Source organism: Trachemys scripta, chromosome 11 (assembly GCF_013100865.1).
Source record: "Trachemys scripta elegans isolate TJP31775 chromosome 11, CAS_Tse_1.0, whole genome shotgun sequence".
NCBI lineage: Eukaryota > Metazoa > Chordata > Testudines > Emydidae > Trachemys > Trachemys scripta.
The window spans coordinates 8,922,355-8,936,547 of record NC_048308.1 but is presented as its reverse complement, the minus strand read 5'-3'; the positions used below and the strand labels follow the sequence as shown (position 1 = coordinate 8,936,547).

Here is a 14,193-nt window from a genome sequence, read left to right as displayed (position 1 = left end):
CAAGAGGGGTGTTTTAATTTCATCTGGTGCTTTCCACCTGGCACTTCTCATGGGCTGTGATTTATTGCTTATTGTTGTGTCTATGTTTAATACATGCCAATAAATAACCTCAGGAGCCAGTCACGATTCCTACCCCTCACCTACTTCCTTGCCGGTGCTACGACTTCTTGACTGGCTTCTCAGAAAAGCTCTGGTTTCAGCAGTTTTCATAATCTAATCGTTTTGATGGGGGCTTGGGAAGCTTTCAGATGATGAAAATTTTGTGCCTCCCAGGCAGGAATACTACAGTGCTGTTTGTTGTTTCCCTTGGCTCTGTCCCTCTTTATCAGGAAACTTGTGACTGTTTTGCACCCCAGGGGCTAATTAGGAATTATGATTGCCAAGTAGTTTTTGTAATCCTATCAGTCTGGGCCCCAAGAAGGGGAAATCAGATGTGGAGACAAAACTGATCTAGCATCGATTAGCTTTGGCATTCCATACAGCTCTGCTGCTTGGGGGACCCATACCCAAGGCTCAGAAAGAGGGGAAGAGGAAGAAAGGGGGTGAAAAAAGCACGTCTGGCCTCTTCTTTACTGTTTGTTTATTGCCACAGCATCAATTGAACCTGCTAAATGGTCATTGATAGTATTGCACAGTGTCTTGATGTGTCTCGCTGACCCAAGGTATTTCTGGGTGTCTAAATGGTGCTTTGTACATGTCTACTGACCTGTCACAATTGGCCTTTTCAATACAGCCAGGCTCACCAGCCGAGCGACAGGAAGACGGCTGTAGTGTCAGTTGCCCAAATTGATGGCTGGACTTGGCTGCCGGGACCTTGCCTTGTGCATTTGTGTGTTTTCCTATTGTGTTAACGCTGTGGTTCCTCACTTCCACTGGAGAGTATTAGGAGGGTGTCCAATGCATGCAAAACCTGCAAACCCTTTTAAACATGTCATGTTTCTAGACTTCTTCGCTGCATAGTAGTTTGGCTGGGTTTGCTGCTCAGGGTTTTACTTGTTTAGAAACCTTTTTAATCTCCTTACAATACGAGAAGTAGGTAAAGTTGGGTTTAACACTTGTTTCAGAATACCCCTAAACTTTGGCCTTGGGTTGGTCTTGGATTCCTGTTCTAAATTTCACAGCTGGCATCACAGTATATCTAGAACAGGTGAAAACAAAACCCAGCATCTGAACTTTGGAGTGGTGGGGATTTGTGATCACGATCCAGTGTTGATAGTTCGGGCCAATCTTTAGTCTAGGTCAAGAATTATTTAAAGGGAGAGTGAGATCATTATTTCATGTTGGGAATCACAGTGAAGCAGGTGGGACAGTGAGGCCAGCACTAACACAAGGAGCTTTGTGATCTATGTGACCTACCCCTTGCCCAGCATCTATCCAGAGTGTGCATACAGTGCAGCAGGTTATTGACTGTGGGTCAGCCAACCCCGTTCAGGACCGGGAATGTGAGCAAAGCTGTAGTCATGCATCAACAAAGCATGGTCGATGACCAGGCTAGAAGTTGATGCCAACATCACTGCTGCTCCAACTCCTGCTAGAGACATTATTTTACTGCACTTTTTATGGATCATCTTCCGCCCCCTCCTCTCCCCACATCGTCTCCCACAACCGCCTGGAGAGAGTCTACAGCTCATATGAATCAGTGATATTTTGGGTGCACTATGAGGTCTTGGGAACAGGCCAGTTTATTATCCACCTCTGCTGCTAAAGGTGCATTTTTCTCTGTGCAATTGTGTTCACTTCTTCAGCTATGAATCTCTTGGGCCCTACACCAGTTTGGCAGCAGGGTAATGACATCACTGGAGTTATTCCTGATTTACACTTGTGTGACTGAGATGAGAACCAGGCCCTCTTTGCATGCAGTTGTGATTCTCTCTTGTCTTTTGACCCTGCTACTCTGGGTTTTAAATTGCTCGCTTGGCCAAAATTCTGTTTTACGTACCCCTTGGCCATATTGCTTTATGCAAAGCCAGCAAAAACCCTGATGCTCGACTGACGGCTACTCTCGTTTGCTGACTTGGGGTCTGTGTGAGGAACACAATTTGCTGCAAAACAGCCCTGGGCCAGTGATCAGACAACTGAATACATGTGGGTGAGTAACTTCTGGACCTGCTTGGAGGGGAATGTTGGACATGGAGGAAGGGTCAATAGCAGCATCCAAGCAGTGTAGTGCATTTCTCGCGCTCTCACTCTTCCTGTCTTCCTCACCACATGTCAAATAAAAGTTCTAAAGGTGGCCTCTAAGCCCAGAAACTCAAAGGTATTTAGGCTTCTAGCTGCCATTGAAATCCATGGGAGATAGGTCCCTATGTACCTTTGTGGATCTGAGCCTAAACAACTTCCACTAGACATTTTAAGTGACAGATGGGTGGGTTTGGATGTTTTAAAAAAACAAAAAAGCGAGATCCCCTGAAACGAAGCGGTGAACTACCTGAATCTCGCATAGCAAAGATGTAGTCATTACAAGCCTGCTAGATTTCAGGAAAGCAAATGTTGGGGAATTCAGAAATCAAACAAGTAATGTGCAATGGAAGGAAGTATTAAAAATGCTGGAAGAACCACAGAGAAGCCCTGAAACATCATAATTAAGGCACAGCAGCTCCCATTGTGACACTGATGGCCAGATTTTTGCTGAATATTTTGATACCTAAGTGGGAGCTGAGTGTTTTTGAAAATCTGGTTCTTTAACGACTATGAAAATTGCTGAGATACTGAACTCCTTTTATGCACGGCTTTGAGAGCTTAACGAGAAGTAGGGAGGGAGGCCTTGTGAAAATGTAACTATTGTTGAAAAGCAGGAAAGGGAAAACCTGTACTACCTCTTTCCATCGGGTTTGGTTGACGTGGTCACTATAGGGTTAAGAGAACTAGCTACTTACTATACCACTGATAATTAATTTGAAAAGCCTTGGAAAACTTCAAAGAAGGAAAGTGCTATCCCATAAATCCATCCACAAACCCTACTAATATAATGTGATAAATCGTGCAAATGAAATCCTGACTCAATTTAAATGAATGATAAAACTCCCATTGACTCGATGGGTCCAGCATTTCACCTCTAGAGTATGTCTACACTGTAGTTAGACACCCGTGGCTGGCCCATGCCGGCTGACTCAGGCTAAGAGGCTGCTTAGTTGCAGTGTAGACGTTTGGGCTCAGACTGCAGCCTGGGCTCTAGGAAGCCCCTCCTCACAGGGTCCTACAGCCTGGGCTCCAGCCAGAGGCTGTACATCTGACTGCAATTAAACAGCCCCTTAGCCCAAGCCCCACAAACCCGAGTGAGTTGGCACGGGCCAGCCACAGGTTTTTAATTGCAGAGTAGACATAACCGTAAAGGATAACAAACAGAACTACAATCCATAAGCTACATGGATTTACGTGGTAGATGAATTTGATTACTTTTTTTATAACACTACAATATTGGACCCCCAAACGGCAAACCCTAATGCATATGCTGAGCTGTAAGCAGATGAGTAGTCTTAATTACTATAATAAATCTAGTCGCGTACCTAAAGTTAAGCACCTTCATCATAGTTTCAGGATCTGGACTTTTGTGCTTAAAGGGAATGAGATAGATGTAATATGGTTAGATTTTAGTAAAACAATGGGCACTGTATCTCATGAAAGCTTAATTCAAATTGCTTAGGAAAGGAACATTGTTGTATGCATCTAAAATCGATTAAAAGACCATAAGCAAAGGGCACAGGTAAGTGAAAACGAAGCAAGTTGGGGGAAGTTTCTAGTGAGGTACCCAAGAAATTGGCATTAGGTCCGTCTTATTCAACAGTATCTTTATGACGTGGAAGAAAGTAGCATGCTTTGTGGCTGATGCTAAAGTGTGAAAGAATCACAAAGAACAGTGATGAGAGAATTAAGTTTCTGCCAGGAAAGCTAAGATGGGGTGAGTTTGGGGAGAAAGCTGAGAGTGAGGTTTGGGTTCTGGTGGTGGTGGTGGTTGAGTTAAACGTGAAAAACCAAACAGTAGGAATTCAGGATTTTGGGCTGCGTCTGGATGCTCTGCTCAGAGCAGGGTGTGAATGCCACGTGGTTACAGAAATGTGTTTGGCTATTGAATAATCTCCCCAGGGACATGGCGAAAGCCCCATCACTTCGCACGTTTAAAACTACTGTAGAGTGGACAGAACCCTAAGAAATAATCTGTAGGGAACAGTTCCACAGTGCTTGGAAAACAGACTGGACAATTTGATAGTTCTGTCCAATTTGTGACTTATATGATTCTATAAACCCAATTTATAAAGCTGTATTTTTATGCTATCTTTTTAATACCATCTCTCTCTCTCACACACACACACCCTCTCTCTCTCACTTTTAGACTACCATTTACCATATTGTACAATAGCTGAAACCCAGGTTTACGCAGCTACTGAAAAAAGAAAGGTTATAACTGAGACAGACGAAGGTCACTTAAGAATGAGCCCAGTAAAATGAGCTAATTTCAGGGCTCACTGGCTTTTGTTTTCTCACTGTCATCTCTTTGTTGCCAATTTGTTTTGGGATGCTTTGGTGTTACTGTTTAAAAAAACAAAACAAAACAAAAAAAGCCACACTGCACTTGTGACCTGGATGGCTCTGAAGATTCTGAATAGCTTAGAAGATGGATTTTTTCACCTCTAGCTAACTGGCTAGAGTCCAGCCCAGATCAGTGGTGGCTAGAAGTCATTACCATCTGATGACTGCTTGGTGGGTGCTGTGAAATTAGTCTCAGTCCAGTGCTGATTGACAGTGAGCACGCAGTTTTCTTGGAATGTACGATGCTAGGATGGCTTTGACGCTACAGTAATTTAAATAATATTAATAACAAAATGCTATAAGCAGGCCCCAGGTGTTTCATCCATTTCAGCCTTCAGTTCTTACATCTTGTGTAACTGTTGTTTCATATTATTTGTAGCACCCTCAATTTTCTAGACACTATCACATAGGAAGACGCAGTCTCTGCATCAAAGAGCTTGGAGTCTAATTCCACCGGCTGCCTACTTCATATCTCAAATTTCCGGTCTTTTACAGCAAGACCTGCAGTGAGAGTGAACAGTCACTGTAACATGCAATGTGTGCCTCTGATTGGTGGAGTCATAGTTTAATATCCAGCGGAATAGCTGCTGGGGAATTTGGCCTTTTCATTTGGAGATGTGCTAGTTGTTGGGGTTTTCTTTACAGCATCAGCATCGTGTGTAAAATATGTATATACAATTCATCATCAGAATCAAACACATAATAGTGATAGTTATTTATATTTATATAGTGTCTTTCATGCCAAAGTATCCCAAAGCAACAACCTTCTGTGAAAAATATAGTCACCCATTTCATCCACCACTAAAAATTAGTCACTTCTCAAGTAGAACACAGCAGCTCCCAGCAACGCTACCCAGCTGTTTTGGACAGGCACTAGAAAGGTATTGGGTGACTATCAAGAAAAAATTCCTGCTAGTAACATCCGTTACAGTGTGGAATAATCTGTCAAGTTAAGTAGAGGGAGTGTTGTTGCCTGGGACACTTAAAACTAGACAGAACAAAGTGATGGAGAACGTATTGAAGGGATCGTCTTGCACTTGTTTAGCATAGGGATCATCCTGTACTGGGCAAGGGTTGAACTATATCCCCAAGGGATAGATTAGATGGCCTAACATTTCTTCAAACTCTCTAATATTCTGTTATTCTACAAATACTCTCTCTAATTGAATCAGCTGAGGGCAGTTTTTTGAGCAGAAAGTAATTACCCAAAGGTTGGACAAAACAAGCTCATATGAAAGAGCTGCTCAAATAGGGATTGTTTTGTGCAGCCTTGGGGAAAATTGTAGGTTGTTTTCAGACCTGTGTATCTCGTTCATGACTCTTTCAAAGTCATTTGCTTCTGCACGCTTTCTTCTCGATAAATCCCATCGTAGCCTAGGTGTGAATCAGCAGCATTTTCTGGAGGTTTCCTATAACATATTCATTTTTCCTTGCCATTGAGAGCAGACACATTTCTTTCCCCTCCAGCTGCCCCTTCTGCTATCCTCCCAAGCCAGTAAATTGCAGGAATTCACTTCATTCTTAAGAGTATGAAATCTGACATTGCAAACTCAAAATGCAGAGGCAAAGTACCAGCCAAACGTGGCATCAGCATCCTGGCATTTTATGACACGGAGCAGTTGTAGGAAATAACACTTGAATGGGCAAATTTGCCAGTGCTGTTTTTCAAAAGGATCTCTAACCCGTCTGCCTTTTTGCTTTGGGTGTGTTTGCTCCACACTGCAGTCTGATTGTGTATAAGAGATGTTGTCTTTGTAGATTCCAAGGCCAGAAGTGACCATTGGGATCATCTAGTCAGCCCTCCTGTATAACACAGGCCATAGAACTCCCCCAAAATATGCTCTAGGAATTTTCTATTATGGCTAAGGCCTTCTGAGTTTTGGAAATGGATTGTGTTTCAACATCTGGACAAATACACTCCCTACTGAGGAATTCCTTCTTGCGATCCCTCTGGTTAGGACTTGTGTAGTTATCTGCATTTCTTTGTGGGTGACTGATTCCAAATCTGGTAGTCAAAGGCACACTGACTTTCTGTTTTTATTAGAGGTCAGTTTTGCTTGGCATGGTGACAGGAGTTTTTAATAGTGTTTATGGCGCAATGCTGCTGCTCCTTTTTTTTTTTTTTTTTTTAATAACCTGTTTTACTGATGCAAACGTAAATCCAGATTTAATCAGAATTTTCTCAGGATAGCATTAATCTTCAAATCTGACTAAATGCAATGTTGTTTTATTTCATGTCTTTTAATAAAAAACAAACCATATCCAATAAGGAACACATTGTCCCTAAGAAATGATGGAAAGGGATGTCCGGGAGTAAGAAATGCAATAGTTTGTTGCGTAGATTGTGAGAGGCCATAATCTATAAAGCCACAATCAGTTATGGAGATATTGAAAACGTTGGGGCCCAAGTGGAAAGTCACAAAGATAAAGCCAATTCAAGGTCTGTGGCGTGGAAAGGGAAATAAGCCAAAATTGCCGACAGAAGTCATGCATCTATTCACTATTACTTTCAAATAAGTTAGATGTGTTTTGGCTTTTAAATGGCCTGGAAGGTAGTTTAATTTCAGAAGTCATTTTCATGTGTCAGGCTTTAATTTATGTGATTAAAACACAACATGTACAAAGTGGAAATCACTGAAGCTGGTGGTGTGTAGGTGATAAACTTCACATACACACTTCTCTGTCTTTGTGTTCTGACACCATGCACCAAGCTATTGAACCTTATCTATCCACTCTAAATGCTACGATCACCCTACCCACTGTGGTCTAGGAGCAGTACCTTACTCAGTAAGTAGTTCCATTGGTTACTCGAGGGCTAAAGTCCTACTCCAAATGAATAATGGGTGAAAAATCTGGCTCTGAATGTGTTGCATTGTTTGGCAGAAAAATGAAGTTGCAACTTGACCCGCATCTGACTGCAACAGCTCAGTTCCAGTCCACTTGTCTGTTCAGTGGGAAAGATAATGGATTTGCACAGATCACAAGCCCATCTCTATGGATTTAAATTTGTTAATGTATTGAAATTACAGGGATTGTTTGGGTTGGTTTTTCTTTTTAATCTTACTTTCATAAGCCATGAACATCCTTTGATTCTGACTCTGCTCTCTTCACGCCATCTGGTTTTAGGGAAGACAAAAGTCCACTCTCCTTTGCGTGAGTTATTGAGACTGTCAGGAATTATGATGTGGTTGGCTGGAAGCTAATATGATTATTTGTTTCATTCATACCCTCTGCAGGTTAATGTTAATGGGACAATAAGCTAAACTTGTCAGGAAATGCCAGTCTGCCAAACACAGTCTTTAGGATCACACCTAATCAACAGCAATAATACCACCTTATTGCTTACAAAATGCTGTCCTCTTTGCATTAGAATATCAGGGTTGGAAGGGACCTCAGGAGGTCATCTAGTCCAACCCCCTGCTCAAAGCAAGACCAATCCCCAACTAAATCTGCCCCCCCAAGAACTCATAACCCTGGGTTTAGCAGGCCAATGCTCAAACCACTAAGCTATCCATCCCCCCCAGGTGGCTCTGTGTTTGAAACCTATTAATATGGACTCCTAACATCTCAAAGCAAAGTTTAGTACTGTAACGCAAAAGATTCTGGCTCTCATCTCCTTCTATGACTTCAGGTTCTTTATCAGTCCCCAGTCTTCCTTAAAACCAAAGGAATAACATAAACAAGGTCCACCCACCCTGGGCTTAATAAGTCTTGCGTCCCTCCTATGTTTTTTCTCAGCAATCTGCTCCTTGTTCCAGAGAGTAACTGCAGGACTGCTTCCCTGGGCCTTTCTTCACCCTAGTAGTCTCAGATATTGGCATGAAATGTAACCTCTGCCACTCTATAGCCTCTTGGCTTTCTTCAGTCTTGTTTCTCTCCTCGTTCCCTGCCCTTTATACAGGACAGTATCCACAGGGCTGCTCCCCTGAACCTTCCTTCCTGGACTCTTTTCCCTACTGCAGGGACTATTGTGAAAGACTATCCCTTCCTGGCAGTTTTCTGTGCAGACACTCCTGCCCTGCAGCTCTTTATAAGGAGCACCAACCTGTTGCTCAGCTGAATCTGATCAGTGAACAGTGCTAGCTGGCCCCAGGCCTGTGGCCCTTAAAGGTCATGCCAGCCTGTTACACCCTCACCCACCTTCCAGAATTAGTTGCATTTACTCACAGAGAAAAGAGAAAGGGAGTGAGAAAGAGGAAAACGGAAATAGAGAGGAAGGGCATGGGGAAAGCAAGAGCATTGTGATGAATTGCTGGAGAGCCTTAGCTGAATATCTATTAGTATAAATGCCATGTGGTTGCTTTGGGACTCTTGGTACAGAAGAGCACGTTTGCTTGTTGTCTCTCCCATGATAATCAGAAGAGAGGACAGAAGTTACAGTAATTCTTGCTTTCCTTTGGCCTGTCAAAGCCTAATCTCTTGAGTCTGCTCTATTGATTTTAAAAGATCTGTTTATTACACAGTCTAAAGCTTTTATCTGTCAGGGAAAACTGACCAAAAGATGGAGTCATCTTGTGCCATTAGCACATTAGAGACTGGATTGGAAACTTTTGAACTGCAGACTTTTAAACTTTAATGAAGATTTTAAGGGAGAAATTGTTCACTCCGTAAACAAGAGTTTCCAAGTGCCCATGTCACTGAGTGGGCTGCTGCTTCTGCTTTGCACTGCACATTGGAATACCTAAGGAGGGAGAGGAATCCCGGTGGGCTAGTCTGTATTCCACCCTGGTTCCAGGGCCCACTGGGGAGATTTGTTGATGGCTCCTTCACTGCCATGTACCTGGCACGGTTCACGACTTCCCCCAATACCTGTTCCATCTGTGGCGAGAGGGAGACCCTGGCACACGTTTATATCAAGTGTGCCTGATTGCAACCCCTCTTCCGGCTCCTCCAGAACTTACTCCTCTGATTCTGGTTGCACTTCTCCCCACATCTCCTGATTTACATACACCCTATCCATGGCCCCACAGAGTCGCATGACCTCCTTGTCAGCCTCCTCTGGACCATGGCCGAAGTGTCCATCCACTATACCTGGAGCAGGAAGCTAGATGGGGGGGAAGGAGTGTTCTGCGACTGCGGGGCCTACTTCCAATCCTCCCTCAAGTCACGTCTCTGGGTAGAGTTCCTCTGGGTCACCTCCACTGGCTCCCTAGTTGCTTTCCAAGAGCAGTGGGTGGTGTCCGGGCTTCTGTGCATGGTGTCCCCCTCTGGATCCCTGCTTTTATACCTGTGACCTTCACTCCCATCCCTCGTTTTTTCATCTTCATTTGTCCCCTGAACTTATTTGAAGCCTGGGTCAGTGGCTCCTCCCCTGGGGTTAAGGGGAGGGGCCTTTAGATGTGTGTGGGCACAAACATCCCCAGTGCTTCAATAGGTGCACATTGGAATAGACATTCCCTTTAAGAAACAACTGTGTTCACAGGTCAGACATTTTTCTGGGTCATTTAACTCTTATTTTGGGACAGTCTGTGGTAAAATTCATTCCCCTAAAACCAAAGCCCACAACAGCAACAACAAAGTGACTCTGAAGGGCCTCCTCATTTTCATTGCTCTGCGAGAGAAAAATGCTCCTGCGGTGGTCTGCACAGAGATGGTTGGCCACACAATGCTGGCTTCTCCTCCTTGTTTTCAGATGCTAAACAGCATCTTAAGGACATAAAAGTTCACAAATACTTTCCCAATAAGCCGCCACTGCTGCATGGACCTTATGTGATTGGGAGTGGGGATGGGGGGCTGGCCCGTGGTAATTATGGAATAAGGAGAGGAGACAGATAGTGAGTGGTGAGGAATGGGGAGGGAGACGGAGCCTGAGTGATGGGTGGGGGTGTGGGGGGGAAACGACAGAGCCTGGACAATTGAGGAGTGGGGACAGGAGGCAGGGTAATTAGAAAGGGAGGTCGATCAGTTGAGGAACGGAGATAGGAGGCCGGGCCTGGGTGATGGGGAATGGGGCCAGGAGGCCAGGCCTGGGTGGTGGGGAATGGGGCCAGGAGGCAGGGAAAATGTTTCTGTTGACTGTAGTGGGCTGTGGATCAAATCCTACTTGCTGATTCCCCACCTGGAACCTTAATCCTCTGTCTGTGTTATCCTAACTCATTGCTGTGGGGATTATTGTGTTGTTCGACAACTGACAGTCCCCTGGCTCCAGAACAGCAGGCATCAGGTGAACTCTTAAGGAGGAGATCCTATTTTCATGCAAATGTCCTCGGTGAGTGAAAGTAGAGAGCGAGCGACAAAATACCCTGTTCAGGAGATACCAGCAGAATTGTTTCTAAATTGGGGGTTTTCAGTATATGCCAGTAGGCACCAGATAAGACATTTATTGCAAGCCAATGAACTAAAGTGAATCACTATTGATACAAATACCGTCGTCGTAAACCGAGCCCAGTAGCTGTACATGGAGAGGTATTTTCCTGACTCAGTGAACATGTTGCAATTATTAATCGGCATGAGGGGTCCTGGTGCAGGGGGGTGGCTTTGCTGTCAGCAACATCTTACTCTTCATGCACATCCCACCCTTTGGGACTTCATCAAGTAAGTCAGTGGGTAACACCATCAGCATGAATGTAATCACTATTCCCTGCTGTGCTCTGGAAGGCCCACAGTGAGAGTTTCCGGGGGCGGGGACTAGTGGATTGATTCCCTGGCAGTGTTGCTTCAATGAGAGTTGTGATGGCAAGGGGCAGGGAGGAGATGATATTGTATCATTTGCTCCTTGAGGCGGTTTTAATCCGTCACTTTAAGAATCTACATACTGTTTGCTATTAAAGAGTCTACATACGGGATGAGATCCTGGCCCCATTGAAGCCAGTGGTAAAAGTCCCATTGACTTCAGTAGCATCAGGATTTCACTCTGAGTTTCTTTGGGGGCAGGGACTGTCTCACTATGTGCTTGTACAGTGCATAGCACAATGGGGCCCCGATCCTGATTGGGGGCTTTTGGGCGGTATGAAAATGTAACTGCTACATGATAATATTTGTAAGTAGTTACCACATATATTTCCTGTTCGAAATATAGGGAAATACTGTGGTGTCTTAGTTACCATGGAGTGGCAAATGCTGATTTACTAATGGTGACTATTGTATAGATATTATTGATCCTTAACATTTATATTATGGTATCATACAGAAGCCTCAACCAAATCAGGGTCCCGTTTTTCTATGCACTGCACATATAGCACATGACGGTCCCTACGTCAGAGTCTACAGTCTAGAAGGTGTCTAATTTGTTTTTTTTATTGCATACATTGTCATTTTCTCAATACAATGTATGTAGCACTTTGGGGTGTGTATATATGTACAGTATAATTCCAGTTATCAAAATTCCCTTTATCCGAAAATCCTAGTTATCCAAAGCCACAGTGTCCCTCCCATGTAGCCCGATGTTAGTTACTAGCACTTCTGTTTGTCTGAAAGCCTGTTTATCTGAAGTATTTAGATGTCCCCAGCCCATTCAGATAAATGGGGATGTACTGTGTATAGGGGTAGAGGGGTGTGTGTGTGTGTGTGTGTGTGTGTATACATACATACATGCATACGTGTGTGTGTATGTATTGAGTGTGTGTTTATATATTATTCATAAAATAGGAATATATTTTTCAAAACTCTAAATGAAATGCGGATTTGAAAGTGTTTACTTAACACACTAGCCAGACATCGTCTCTTGCTGTATTGTGTATTGTAATGCTCTTTCCATTTATAAAAAGAAAAAAATGAAGCAACTTGTGTGTAAGGAAATATATTTCTCTTTAACTTAAATTGTATCACTGTCAGTTGATAGGTTTCTTACAAGAATTGAACCAGATGGGTTCTGAATTTTGAAGTGAAGTTGACAGCACAGCTGTGTTGTTTTTAGATCTCAGTTGGTCATGAGAGCCAGTCTTGAGATGGGGAAATGTCTTGTTCTTTATGATTATTATTAAATTATACCATGTATGTTCTGCTAACCAAAATAGAGTCCAGTTCTCATCTAAGTGACAGAGAGAGGCAAATGACACTTTGTTCTATTCATGTTCCAGAGGCCAGTGAGTGCGCACCTCGCACAAGAGATAGCTCTTGTTAACACACACCGCGTCAGCCTTTTGCCAAGGCCCGTAGGCACCGGTCATGTGATTCAGTTACTGATTGCCCATCAGCTGTGGGGGTTAGCGAGAGAGGCAAGAGAATGGCAGGCTGTGATTCACTGTGTGCACCATTAAGGGTCTGTGACTTGCTGCTCTCAGCCAAGAACATCACATTAGCTACATGACATACGGAATAATAGTACCAGCAAAGTGGTCAGTGCCTAACTGGGATATATTGCAGCCTGCAGAGTGGCTGTGGGCTGCAGCACAGAACATATGGAGATTATTTTCTGAATTTATGCAGCACATGTTTTCCTATCAATTAAATTCAGAGAAAATGAGTATTTATAATAGGGTGTTGCTCACAATAGCCATCCCTGTTACGAATTACAATGACTGCCTCTGTTTGCTGAGCGTCTAGTGGACCAGCTTTATACAGTCTGAAGCAACCACATGTGCTCCGTCTCCAGGTCTGGAAGGATGAGCAGAGATCTGTACAGTTATATGCAGGATTCTTTTGTTCTTCCTCTCTGTGTTTTTCTCGCTTCCTCCAGAAACCACGCAGTTCCCTCCTGAAGTGCTGGGGTTACCTAGAGGTCTGAGCATATGCCATGCATCTTCCCAGTCTCTGCATTTGCTCAGTGACTATGTACTGTCCTAGAGAGGAGCTGCTGCCTTTGAAGTGCAAAAGGCAGACAAGCACTTCCTATGAAAATGAATTCTACCCCATACTGTGGATTAGAACAGGACGGACAGCCAAAGCAGTAGGATGGGGCTCTTTAGCCAGAATAGTAAGCACTGCAGCACATATGTACCCTTCAATGTCCTTGGGCTAGAAGTCTTTTTCTACGTTACAGCCCAGCCCTTTACTACTTTGGGCTGGATGAGAATTATCTATACCTTTTCCTCAGGTATTTTTAAGCAGTTTAAGGAAAACATAATGGAGAATCATTGTAACTTGTTCACTAAATCTCTCCTTTAAAACAACCAAGAGACAGCATTGCTTGCTGTTTACCAGGTTTAAATCTTTAGTGAAACAGACGCCCTTCTGCACCATATGAGCAAATTAGAGAGTTGTTAAGTAATAAAAACCAGTACCAGAGAGCAAAAGAATCAAGTGTTTGCGTTTGGGCAAATTGCTTTGGAATCAGTAGGACTAGTGCTGCATCCAAGTGTTTTCAGCTGTGCTTGAGGGACATCCTTTTTCATTTGTAGCTGATTATGGTCTAATAGGATTTCAAAGATTTCTGGGTGGGAATACTTCACATCTCATTTCATTTGATTTTTTTCCTGATGTTTCACTTATCATACTGATTCCTACCCTTGGAATGAATCTCATTATCTTCCTTTTTAGTTGCCTGAACTGGATTTTTCCTGTTGGTCCCATGCTACCATTTAATTGGCATTTCTGAAATCTTTTGGGGATTTCAGAAAGAGCCAAGCAGCAGTTTGCATGATCACTGAAATAAAGAAATGATGTTACAAATCCTTTTAGTTTGGGTCCTCCCTCTTCTTTCTCCCTGACTTGTACGTATTCTCTGTGGCTTGTGCGATTACGTTTTCATAATGAAAATTAAGGACTTGAAAGGAATCCACGAGAGGA

At 43.4% G+C, this 14,193-nt stretch overlaps 1 protein-coding gene across 2 annotated transcripts in view; it reads left to right on the top strand.

The window, feature by feature from the left end:
• SEMA5B (semaphorin 5B) overlaps window positions 1-14,193 on the top strand; it is a 349,785-nt gene that overhangs the window by 282,284 nt on the left and 53,308 nt on the right. The gene's annotated exons all lie outside the window — the stretch shown is intronic.